At 45.1% G+C, this 10,723-nt stretch overlaps 1 non-coding gene across 1 annotated transcript; it reads right to left on the bottom strand.

Annotated features, from left to right (window-relative positions):
• Positions 1 to 369: 369 nt before the first annotated feature.
• On the bottom strand, positions 370 to 476 carry LOC125613447. Its single transcript, XR_007344014.1, has one exon. It is a non-coding gene; the product is annotated as a U6 spliceosomal RNA (small nuclear RNA).
• Between the last annotated feature and the right edge of the window lie 10,247 nt (positions 477 to 10,723).

The following is a 10,723-nucleotide window of genomic DNA, read 5'->3' as shown; positions in this document are numbered from 1 at the left end:
AGTGGTGGTTGTTATTATTTTAAAGATTCAGAGGAGTCGGTCAGTGTTATTTCGTCTGTTTATCTTTACACAAGGTCCTGTTGTGTTTCTGACCTAAAATGGGCCAATTTTTCAAGACCTGTTCTTAAATGTAAGGTGCAGCAACATTCAGTAGAGTGCAGAGGGAAGCTGAAAGAAGACCGTAAGAAAAAAATTGGAGCCAAAAGCCAGAAGGCATTGTAGTAATTAATCTGTTTAGGTACCACCTCTTTTCATTCAGTCTCCTGGGATTACTATATTTTACCTCGGGTCAAACAATAAAACAGACCCGTAGGCAAAAAGAGTTGTATACATTAGGGTGTGAACTGAACAGGAGTGGACCTGGGGTAGAAAAATATGGAACGCTTCACGAATTTGCGTGTCATCCTTGCGCAGGGGCCATGCTAATCTTCTCTGTATCGTTCCAATTTTAGTATATGTGCTGCCGAAGCGAGCACGTTTGTACAGGTTCCCCAGAAGCTATATAAGGTTCACAATCTGAAAGCTTTTACAGTTACGGTGAACGAGAGTGTGACTCTTTTTCAAAGCCCAAAATATTTTGGAAATTACAGCCTCCTATATTGCTGTCTTAAAAAATGTTCTTTGTGTTTAAGGCAAGTTAAAACTAATTGTTTACCTAACATCCTTATATCGTGTATGCAAATGAGGGGAGTATGGGAAATTGGCCCTCCTCCCGCCCGACCTCTGCGCGCCTCGCTAGCAGTGCTGACAGGCAGAAGCAGTCACGTGGCGCGAGCCGTTGGTGAGCTCGTTCTGTGCGGGTTGGCCAGGCGCGGAGGACTCAGACCTGGGCTCTTCTGCGACTGCTGTGTGGGACAACGCCACGACACCGTGGCCCTCAGGTCTGCAGAGCAGTGTGCGAAATGCCAGGACGTTTTTGGTGGTAGGGGCCATGGTGCCCGTGAAGTCCCCATTTCCAGCACCTGGAAAAAGATTGCTCACACTGATCGAGCCATGCCCTCGCGGAGACCCTTGACCTGCTGCAATTCTTGTAACTGGGTAACTGAAGGGCTTTTCTGGGGAACATCATTAGCAAGATGTAAAAATCCAATACTATTTTTTTTTATTATTTTGGAAAGGCCCAGGAGCAGTCCATAGGGCTATTGTGGTCCTAGGTTGCAGGGTCTGCCAAACCATAAGCTTGTCTCAACTCTGAAGGCCCAACATGGAGGAAGGGAGAGAGAGGGTGCTATGGTTTGGATATGGTGTGTCCCCCAATGTTCACTGGAAACTTGGTCCCTAGTGTGTCCATGTTAAGGTAGTGGAACCTTGAAGAAGTGAAACCTAATTAAGATAGTGGGTGTATAAGCATGAAGCTGGAGAAGAGACACTATGGAGGGTCTCAGTAAGGAAAGGACTTCCCAGGAAGCCCTAAACCCCACAGACCTCAAGGGGATAGGCATGAAAGGTGATAAGTGTGTGGGTGCCAGAAAGAACAGGCACTGGTTGGCAGTCCTGGAGCTGCAGTGACAGCCGAGTTCCTGCCAGCCTTCAGAACTGCTGGCTTCTCTCCACCTGAGGTGACCAGAATTTGGACAATCTTCCCTAAGTGTCCTGCGCTGCAGAACCCAAGGAGATGAGGCATGGTGCCCAGACCTGTCGAAGGTGTTACTTTCCACCACCCTGAGAGGGAGACATTATAGCCAGCTTTTATTTGATTTTTAACAATGAAGAAATGGACTCATTCATATGAGGAAATGTCGGTACAGTTACAAGATCCTAGGATTCTCTAAAATTAGAGTGTTTCCCCTATGGTCATAGAACATTTTATGTTTCGTATCTCATTTCATCTGGAGGGCAGGGCCTGGAACAGCACTGGCTCCAGGAGAGGGGAAGCATCAGGGTGCAGAGAGGAGCTGCCATACCTTCTCTGACTGTGGCACCCTGGGATGAGTGGCATTACTGTGGGGAGGTGTTGCCCTGGACTGGTGTGCTAACTTCATAGGCCTGACCCTAGAAGCTCCAAAGGCTCCAACACAGAGTGTGGCCAACTAGAGGGGTTTGAAGCAGGGGAGGATCTGCCACCCAGACTGCTGAAAAGCCTTTGAGCAGCTCCTATGCAGGGTTAATTCTTGCTCCATGATGAGTCTTTTTTTTTTTTTTAAAAAGAACCTTTATTTTTGTTTACTTATTTTTTCTTTTTGGGGTACCAGGAATTGAACTCAGGGGCACTTGACAACTGAGCCACATCCCCAGCCCTATTTTGTATTTTATTTAGAGGGTCTCACTGAGATGCACAGTGGCTCGCCATTGTTGAGGCTGGCTTTGAACTTGCGATCCTCCTGCCTCAGCCTCCTGAGCTGCTGTGATTACAGGTGTGCACCACCATGTCTGGCAATTGTATATTTATTTTGAGTGTGGTGCTAAGGATCAAACCCAGTGCCCCACATGTGCTAGGCAAGCGCTCTACCAGTGAGCTTACAGCCCTAGCCCTTGATACTTCTCTTTTGAAGCATACTCTCCCACTAATTCACCTCCAAGTGAATGAGTTTTTTCCAAAATGAGCCTGGGAAGAGTGGGGCATGGAAAGAGGGCAGTATGCCCAAGCTCAGAGGGTGACGTGAGATAGGAGGAGAGTCAGCCATGTGAGGACCTCTTGGAGGTTCTCCTCCAGCCTCTGAGGCAGCTGCCTGGAGTTGCGGCTGGCTGGCTTGGTCCCTGTTGTGGTGAGCACTCTAATCTTGGCTCTTTCCAAGGATTTGGATTTGGAGGGAGGCAGCACAGCTTTTACTGTCCCCAGATCTCATATTAATTCCTGGAACCTCTTGACCATCTGAGTTTCCTCGCCTCTAGGATGTGACCCTGCTGCCTGCTTTGCAGGTTGGTTGGAAGATCAGGTGCAGATTAGATGTGAAAGGCTCTAGTGCATTAGATGAGCTGATCACACCAAGTGTTCAGAACAGTCCCTGGGCACCTGGGAAGTACACGATGGGTATAAAAATACTCAAAACATAATCACATCCTCACTCTTCCTGTCTTCTACTTTCCTAAATTTTGCAACTATGTAGATGACACAAATTGTTTTTAAAAGTGGTAACAATTAAGTGGGGAGGATTCCCCAATTTTGGCTCCTTTTCTTAGCTCTCTGGGAATTGTTTTAACCTAGATGTCTTTTAGGTCTTGGGTGAGAGTTACTGAAGGCTCAGGTTAAGATGCAGTGATCTTGCTGGGAAAGGACAGCACAGTGACTCACTGCTTCCTGTTAATTCCTGGTGGGATTCCTTGCCCTTTAAGGGCTTCCTCCAGTGTCCTGTTTCATTTGAACATCTCTGAAGGTAAGCACAAGGGGGTTTCTTATTGTCTTATTGATGGGGAAAGCTTGGGCCTAGAGTTTATGTGACCTGCCTAAGGACACAGCTAGTCAGTGAGGAACTTTTACACCCAGCCCACTCTGACTCTGAAGGCTAACTTTCTACCCAGACAGAGTAAGAGTACAGCGTGAGGGATTCTGGGACCCTCTCCCCTAAGAACCTTGCTGTGATGCGTCATTGTATTGAGCTGTTGCTCTCTTAAGGACTCATTGTGGTTTAGTTCCTTGGGACCCTTGCCTCTGGCCTCCCCAGGGTGGTGGAAGAGCCTGAGATGCCTAGAGCTGGGGGTGGTATACTCTGATGGGCACAGGAAGAGGAATGACCAAGTCTGAGTGCAGCCGGCCAGCTGCTCTCTGGCTTTTGTGTCTGTGTGGCTTTGCAGGGTGGGAGGAAAAGAATGACCCCCTCTTCCACGTCCTCCCTGCCTGGGGTTCCCCTAACATCATTCACTCCCAAGGCTACACCTGAGGACAGCCATGGTGCAGGGCAAACTGCAGTGGCTTTCAGCCAGGAGAGTCCCTGTTTACGTGCCAGTGACTCCACCAACTGGCTGGGGCACTGAAGCGAGTCTCTTTTAGTCGCTGGGCCTCAGTCTCGTCATCTCTAAAATGGAAGTGATGATTTCCCCACTGGCTTTACAGGGCTGTGAGGCCCCATGAGCAATCCCACTGGAGATCCCTGGGAGATCACAGATAGGAATGTGGTCGGGTCAGACTCCCCTGGCAGCCTCGCAGACTAATTGCTCGCCCTACCTGGGGAGGGAGGCATTTGCACATCAGGAACAGACCCACAAAGTCAGAGCACAGGATGAACCGTCACATTGTATTAATATTTTCACACCACTTAGCTCTCATTAAAATGTACTTTGCTGAATTTAATATGTGATTTCAAATGACACAACATATTAAGTGCTTAATATACTAGAAATTATGAAACTATTATAGTCAATGCCATATGAAATAATTAGACTGAATTAGACTTTAGCAGCCAAGTGAAGGAAAGACTTCAACTTGTAATGTCTTCAAGTAGCTTAAGCCACCACTGTAATTCCCCAAATAAATGTCCAGAAATGAGGATCTTTAAATAAAAACTGAAACTTAATCCATATTTACATGCAGTAGCTCTTCTGGGCTTTGGTGATGTGGCGCACGTTGCCTGGGGGAGATGAGGGGCCCTGGGGCATGCCCCCACCAGGGAAGTGACAGGATTAGGGCTTCACCTTGCTTTGCCTCTGGGGCCTGACTGGGGGATGATTCAGGCAGCATGGAGGAAAGCCTTCTGCTGGAGTGACAGATTGGTTGTCTTTGCCTCAAGTCAGCCTGTGGCAAGCTGAAAATAAAAGTAAACCTACCTTATTTAACAATTACTGAGTACATTCTCTGTGCTAGCCATTCTATATGCACCTTCTCACTTAATCATCAGTCTATCTGTGTTCCTACTACCACTTTCAAATGACGAAACCAAGGGTCTCTAGAAAGATTAAGTGAATCATCTAAGGCCTTAAGTGCTCACCCACATCACCTTGTAGTGATGTGGTGATAAACTCTTCGGTTTTCTCACTCTGTGTGTATGTGTGTGTGTGCGCGCATGGGTGTGAGTGTGCACCACTTCCTGTTTTAATAATGATTGACCAGACACCTCAACCTGCTGACAATGACCTACCTGTATGTTTATCATATTCCAGTCATGGAGGGTAGGGACTGTAACTTGGCAGTTTCACTTTGAAAAGGACATGCAGGCTGGCCAGGTTACATAGGGAGTGCTCTCGGAGTACTCATTAATTCAGAAAGAGTGAATTCATCTCCTCCTGAGTATCCTGACATATACCTTTGTGTAGCTCTCATATATTAGACAGTCTCTCTCAAAGAACAAGGAATACTAATTTCTAATCACCCTTACAATCTACTAATCATAAGGAATACTAATTTCTTAGCTACTAAGATCCCAACGTCTCAATTACTCACACCAGGATGAAAATATTGATCCACTGGGCTGTTTGAAAAATACAAATTGTAGTGCAGAGTTTTAAATATATTATCTTTTACCGAACAGCAAAGATGACCTTAATAGAGGCAAAAAAAAACTTAGTGCAAGCACACACATCGCTTATAATTAACTGAAGACATGTTTTTTCTATAAGTTAAAGATTAGATCCTGTCACATATAAAAGGAATCCAAATAACAGTGGCTCTAAGATGATGGAGGTGTATTTCTTTTTTGCATGAAACCAATTATCTTTTGCATTAGTAGCCAGATCCTAGTACCCTTCAGGGTAACAACTCCGTCCAATGGTTGCTGGACTCCAGCCATTGGGAAGGAGGAAGGTGAAAAGGCAAGGGACCACGTTACTGTCCTGAATAAAAGCTGTGACTTGGCCTACCACCTACCACTCCAGATAGGTCCCTTTTAGCTGTTCTTCTTCCTCCCTTCTGCAGAGCACCAAGAAAGGAGAGGGAAAATCTTCCCGGGACCATGCTGGACATTTTACACAGGATTCCATTTAAATCTTGATTATATCGTGTGAGGGTGGAGCAGCTGCAGGTCAGGGGAAGTGCTATCCACATGTGGAGGCTGGGAGTTGGTGGGGCAGTGGGGTGGGGGCAGGGAAGCTGAAATGCTTGCACAAGATGCCCAGGGGCTTCCAAGAAGGAAGGAATGAAACCTCCAACCCTTGCTCTCTGAGATTCGGTTTATTAAAATGTCTCAGCATGGATCAGATGGTTCTGACCAAGGTAGAGTGGTAGGAATTTTCATTATGTCCTTAAAATACAGCTACCAAGAGCATAGAAAGTGAAGGGACTAACTGATAAAAAAGACTACTTGATTGAAAAATGGCCAAAAGATTTGAACAGGCACTTTGCAAAACAGGAGCTTCAAATTCTGAGGTTAGGAATCCATTTCAAGTGTAAAATGAATTCTTAACCTCAGCAGTCATCAGAGAAGTGCAAAATAAATTACCTCACAGTTCACATGGAGAAGTCTGGGGACAGCAAGTGCCGGTGAGGAGGTAGTAGGGTATGGGAATGTGGCTGGAGAGGGGAGATGGCTGGGCTGCTTGGGAAAACTGTTTGCATATCTTCTAAAGTTGAGGATAAACACATCTATGACTCAGTTCTTTCATTTCTAGTTATAAACTCTAGAGAAACTCATGCACATGAGCATTAAGTCACAGGCAAAAGAACTTTTAAGGAGCTTTGCTTGTAACGCCCCAAACTAGAAATAAATCAAATGCCCATGACCAGAAAAATGGTTCCCTACATTGTGGCATATTCATGCAACAGAATCCCATGCAGTGATGAAAATGAAGACACTAAGTTAGAACCAGTGTTCTGGACTGAGGGTGTCCTTCACCCTCACCCTCACCCTCTAATTCATATGTTGAAGTCCCAACTACACCTAAAAAATAAATATTAAAAAAAAGAATACAAGTAACAATAAATGTTGGCAAGGATGTGGGGGAAAAGCTACACTCATACATTGCCGTTGGGTCTGCAAATTGGTGCAACCACTCTGGAAAGCAGTGTAGAGATTCCTCAGAAAACTTGGAATACAAGCACCATTTGACCCAGTTATCCCACGCTTTGGCATATACCCAAAGGACTTAAATCAGTATACCATAGTGATGTGACCACATCAATGTTTATAGCAGCTTAGTTTACAATAGCTAAGCTATGGAACCAACCTAGATGCCCTTCAATAGATGAATGGATAAAGAAAATGTGGTATATATACACAGTGGAATATTACTCAGCCATAAAGGAGAATGAAATCATGACATTTGCTGGTAAATGGATGGAACTGGAGACTATCATGCTGAGTGAAATAAGCCAATCTCAAAAAACCAAAAGCTGAATGTTCTCTGTGATATCACAATAAGGGAGGGGAGAATAGAGGTTCATTGGATTAGACAAAGGGGAATGAAGGGAAGGGAGGGGGGATGGGAATAGAAAAGACAGTAGAATGAATGAGAGATAACTTTCCTATGTTCATATATGAATAGCGTGACCAGTGTAACTCCACATCATGTACACCAACAAGAATGGGAAATTATGCTCCATGCGTGCATGATATGTCAAAATACATTCTACCATCATGTATAACTAAAAAGAACAAATAATGAAATTTAAAAAGGATTGCTGGTGGCGAGGCTTGTTTGAGTGCCCCTGGTGGTGGGCCTGAACAGCGCCATCGCCCTCGCCTGTGTCGGAGTGCTCTTCATTGGCTACTGCATCTACTTTGAGCACAAGAGTCGGAGTGACCCCAACTTCAAGGCCTTGGAATGAAGACAGAAACAGAAGCTAGCCGGCCCAGTGGCCACTGTAATCCCAGAAAAACAAAAAGTCAGATATAGAAGCTTTCCAAGGAGAGAGCTGGGCTGGGCTTTCCGGGTTGCCAGACCTTAAAGATGCTGAAGCTGTTGAGAAGTTCTTCCTTGAAGAAATACAACTTGGTGGAGAGCTGCTAGGTCAAAGTGAATAGGAGAAAGGCGGGGACCACCTGACAAACGCCATTGCTGTGTCTGGACAGCCACAGCAGTTGCTGCAAGTGTTACAGCCAACTTGTCCACCACCAATGTCCCAGATGCTTCTGACTAAGCTCCCAAAAATTAGCCAGAGAATTTTAAGTGCTCAGAGCTTGGCTGAAGATGATGTGGAATGCGAAACACATGTCAACATAATAAAATCTCAGTTAAAACATTTAAAAAATGCTTAACTTGGAAGTTGAGCAACTCGTGGGGGAATAGGGCAAATGTGCTTGTTATAGATTGTCCTACATTAAAGTCTACCAAAGCTAATATTTGCTTTGTGTAGACCCATTCGTTTTTATTTATTTTTCCCAGTGAAAAGTGTATTTCAATACAGCTTTTCATTTTATAAGTACACTATGAGTTACCAAAATAAATTAAAAAAAAGAAAAATTGCAGGTCTGAGGCCAGCCTTAGCAACTTATCAAGACCCTGTCTCAAAAAATTAAAAGGGGTGGGGGATATAACAGAGTGGTAGAGCACCCCTGGGATTAATCTCCAGTAAAGCACTTTTAAAAAGTCAACATGTAAATAATAGATAGAAAATTATATTGTTTAAAGTGCAAAATGAGGCAATACTGAATGCTATTGCTATTGGATTATGAAAGTTGTCAGGATCAAAATGGAGTCCCTTTTGTTAAAATGGAGGGTATCTTCTGCATATGTCTGATAACAAGAATTATCACAAAAGACTTGGCTGGAACTACAACCTTGCACAAAGACTGTCACAATCCTATACAAAGAATACTTCTGCAAGAACGTCTGTCCAACAACGTCTGTTTATCCCTGCACTGCTGCTACCCTTGTTGTGAGTCCTTGAACAAACCTGATCTTAAATCTTGTGGCCAAAGATTGTGGTTTCAGAATCTCTTTTGTTATCATCTTTATTTCACCTTTAAGAACATTCTCTGGCTCTGCCTTTTGAATACACACAGTTTACTATGGCATCTTCCCTGAATAAATTTAATCTTTGGAGATTCTTATTATTTAGGTTGGCAGGACACATATGTTGATGGCAATGTGCTAAAAGCAAGGAAGAGGCGACCATAAAGATAAGAAGATGGGAGGAGACATATGAAATCACCTGGGGGGGGGTGGCAGTACTCCTGGTGCTAGTCACCTCAGTGCTGGTCACTCAGGAGTTCCTATAATTATTAAACTGGACCTTTATGTGTTAGGCATGTTCATTATGTATTTATTTTTCTTTGAGATGGGGTCTAGTTAAGTTGCCCAGACTGGTCTCAAACTTCTGGGCTCAAATGATCCTCCTGCCGCAGCCTCCTGGGGAGCTGTGACTTGGGGCATATACTACGTCTTCCTGCTGAGTATTTGTTTATAAGAAGGAGAAAGAGGAGAAGGAAAGGGAGAGGAGGCAGGAGGAGGGAGAAAAAGAAGAGAAGGAAGGAAGAGAAGGGAGAGGGGAGAACAAAGTGAGGGACCTGGTGGGCTGAGGATCTGTGAGGGGTCCTGGGGGTTAACCGAGGGGCCACGGTCAGGTGCTGTCTCTGGGTAGGTCCCCTGAGCCCAGGATCTGCAGAAGTCTCAGGAGCTTGGTAGTCTCGGGAAAACCACAGCTCTTCTCTGAGTTTCCCCTTCAGATAGTGGGGACAAACACCCCTCACTAAATGTTACAAGGCTCTCTCTGGTAGATTCAGCTCTCTCTTCAGATGTCATCTCCTTCAAGAAGCCTTTCCTGGACACCTCTTCTGTTCTTTCTCCTATTTTTCTTTGTGGTACTTAATGGCAATAAGTATTTATCACTGAAAATAGGTCAAATGTTTATTTGTGTGTGAGGAACAGGAGTTTTGTTTTGTTTACCACTGAATCTCTAGGGACTAAATTGGTGCCTGGCACATAGTAGATGCTCAACAAATGCTTGCAGTTACAAAGATTAGATGATTTTATGCTTCTGGGATGCCTGGTACCTGGAAGGCACTCAGTAAATGCTAGTGCTCTCTTCCCTCTTTAGTTGAGATCCCTGCCCGTGTTTCCTGGGACTGGACTCAAGCAGACACCATCTGCCTCCTGGCCCCCTCCCACAGTTGCTAAGGAAATGCCCACCACTCACCTGCTGCTGTGAGCAGCTTTGGCCTCAGGTGTCATTAGAAGCCTTGAAGTCCTCAGGGGTGAGATCTCCTGCATGACGAAGCCCATTCTGGCCGTGACTCTATTACCCTCTCATCAGCCCCTCCCCAGGCCCCTGCAAAGGGTCCAGCACCCCTTCCTGAATGGAAGGGGCCTCACTTTCAGAGTGACTCAGCCCCCCACCCCCAATGACTCAGGCTCTGATGCTCACAGCACTTGGGTGTGGGCATCATTTCCTTAGAGCTTACTGTTGGGCTCAGAGTGAGGCCCTACAAAAACACCTTGAAGCCTTCTCTTATCCCTCTACCAGCATTAATTGTTCCCTCCTCCCTGTTCTTCAGACCCCGAATTCAGTGCTTATTTTCTCCTGCTGTTAGCTGTGCACTTACTCACCTTCCCCAGCCCCTCCCTAGACCACAAGCACCTTCCCAGGGCGAGGCTCAGACCACTCATGCTTGTGTCCCAGGACCTAGCAAAGCATCAGCTGTTGAAAGGATGTATTTTTAAATAAATGCTTCTCCTATTATAAATGCCAAATAAGAGGATTTGAGAGTTAAATGACATCAGATATGCCACCTTCCAACTTACCCATTTACAAGCTAATCAGAACATAGAAAAGGGCAAAAACTCAGAACCTTTCAAATAACTTAGTGATGAATTGTTGACAGAAATCTGAGATGGAATTTTCCCTTATGATGTGCCAGTGGGAAAGGCAAAGTCACACTGTAGATGGCCTGTGTGTGCCTTGCCCTCTAAAGTGGCC

This window comes from Marmota marmota, unplaced genomic scaffold (assembly GCF_001458135.2).
Source record: "Marmota marmota marmota unplaced genomic scaffold, marMar, whole genome shotgun sequence".
NCBI lineage: Eukaryota > Metazoa > Chordata > Mammalia > Rodentia > Sciuridae > Marmota > Marmota marmota.
The sequence above is the reverse complement of the archived record's forward strand: the minus strand, read 5'-3'. Positions and strand labels throughout refer to the sequence as shown.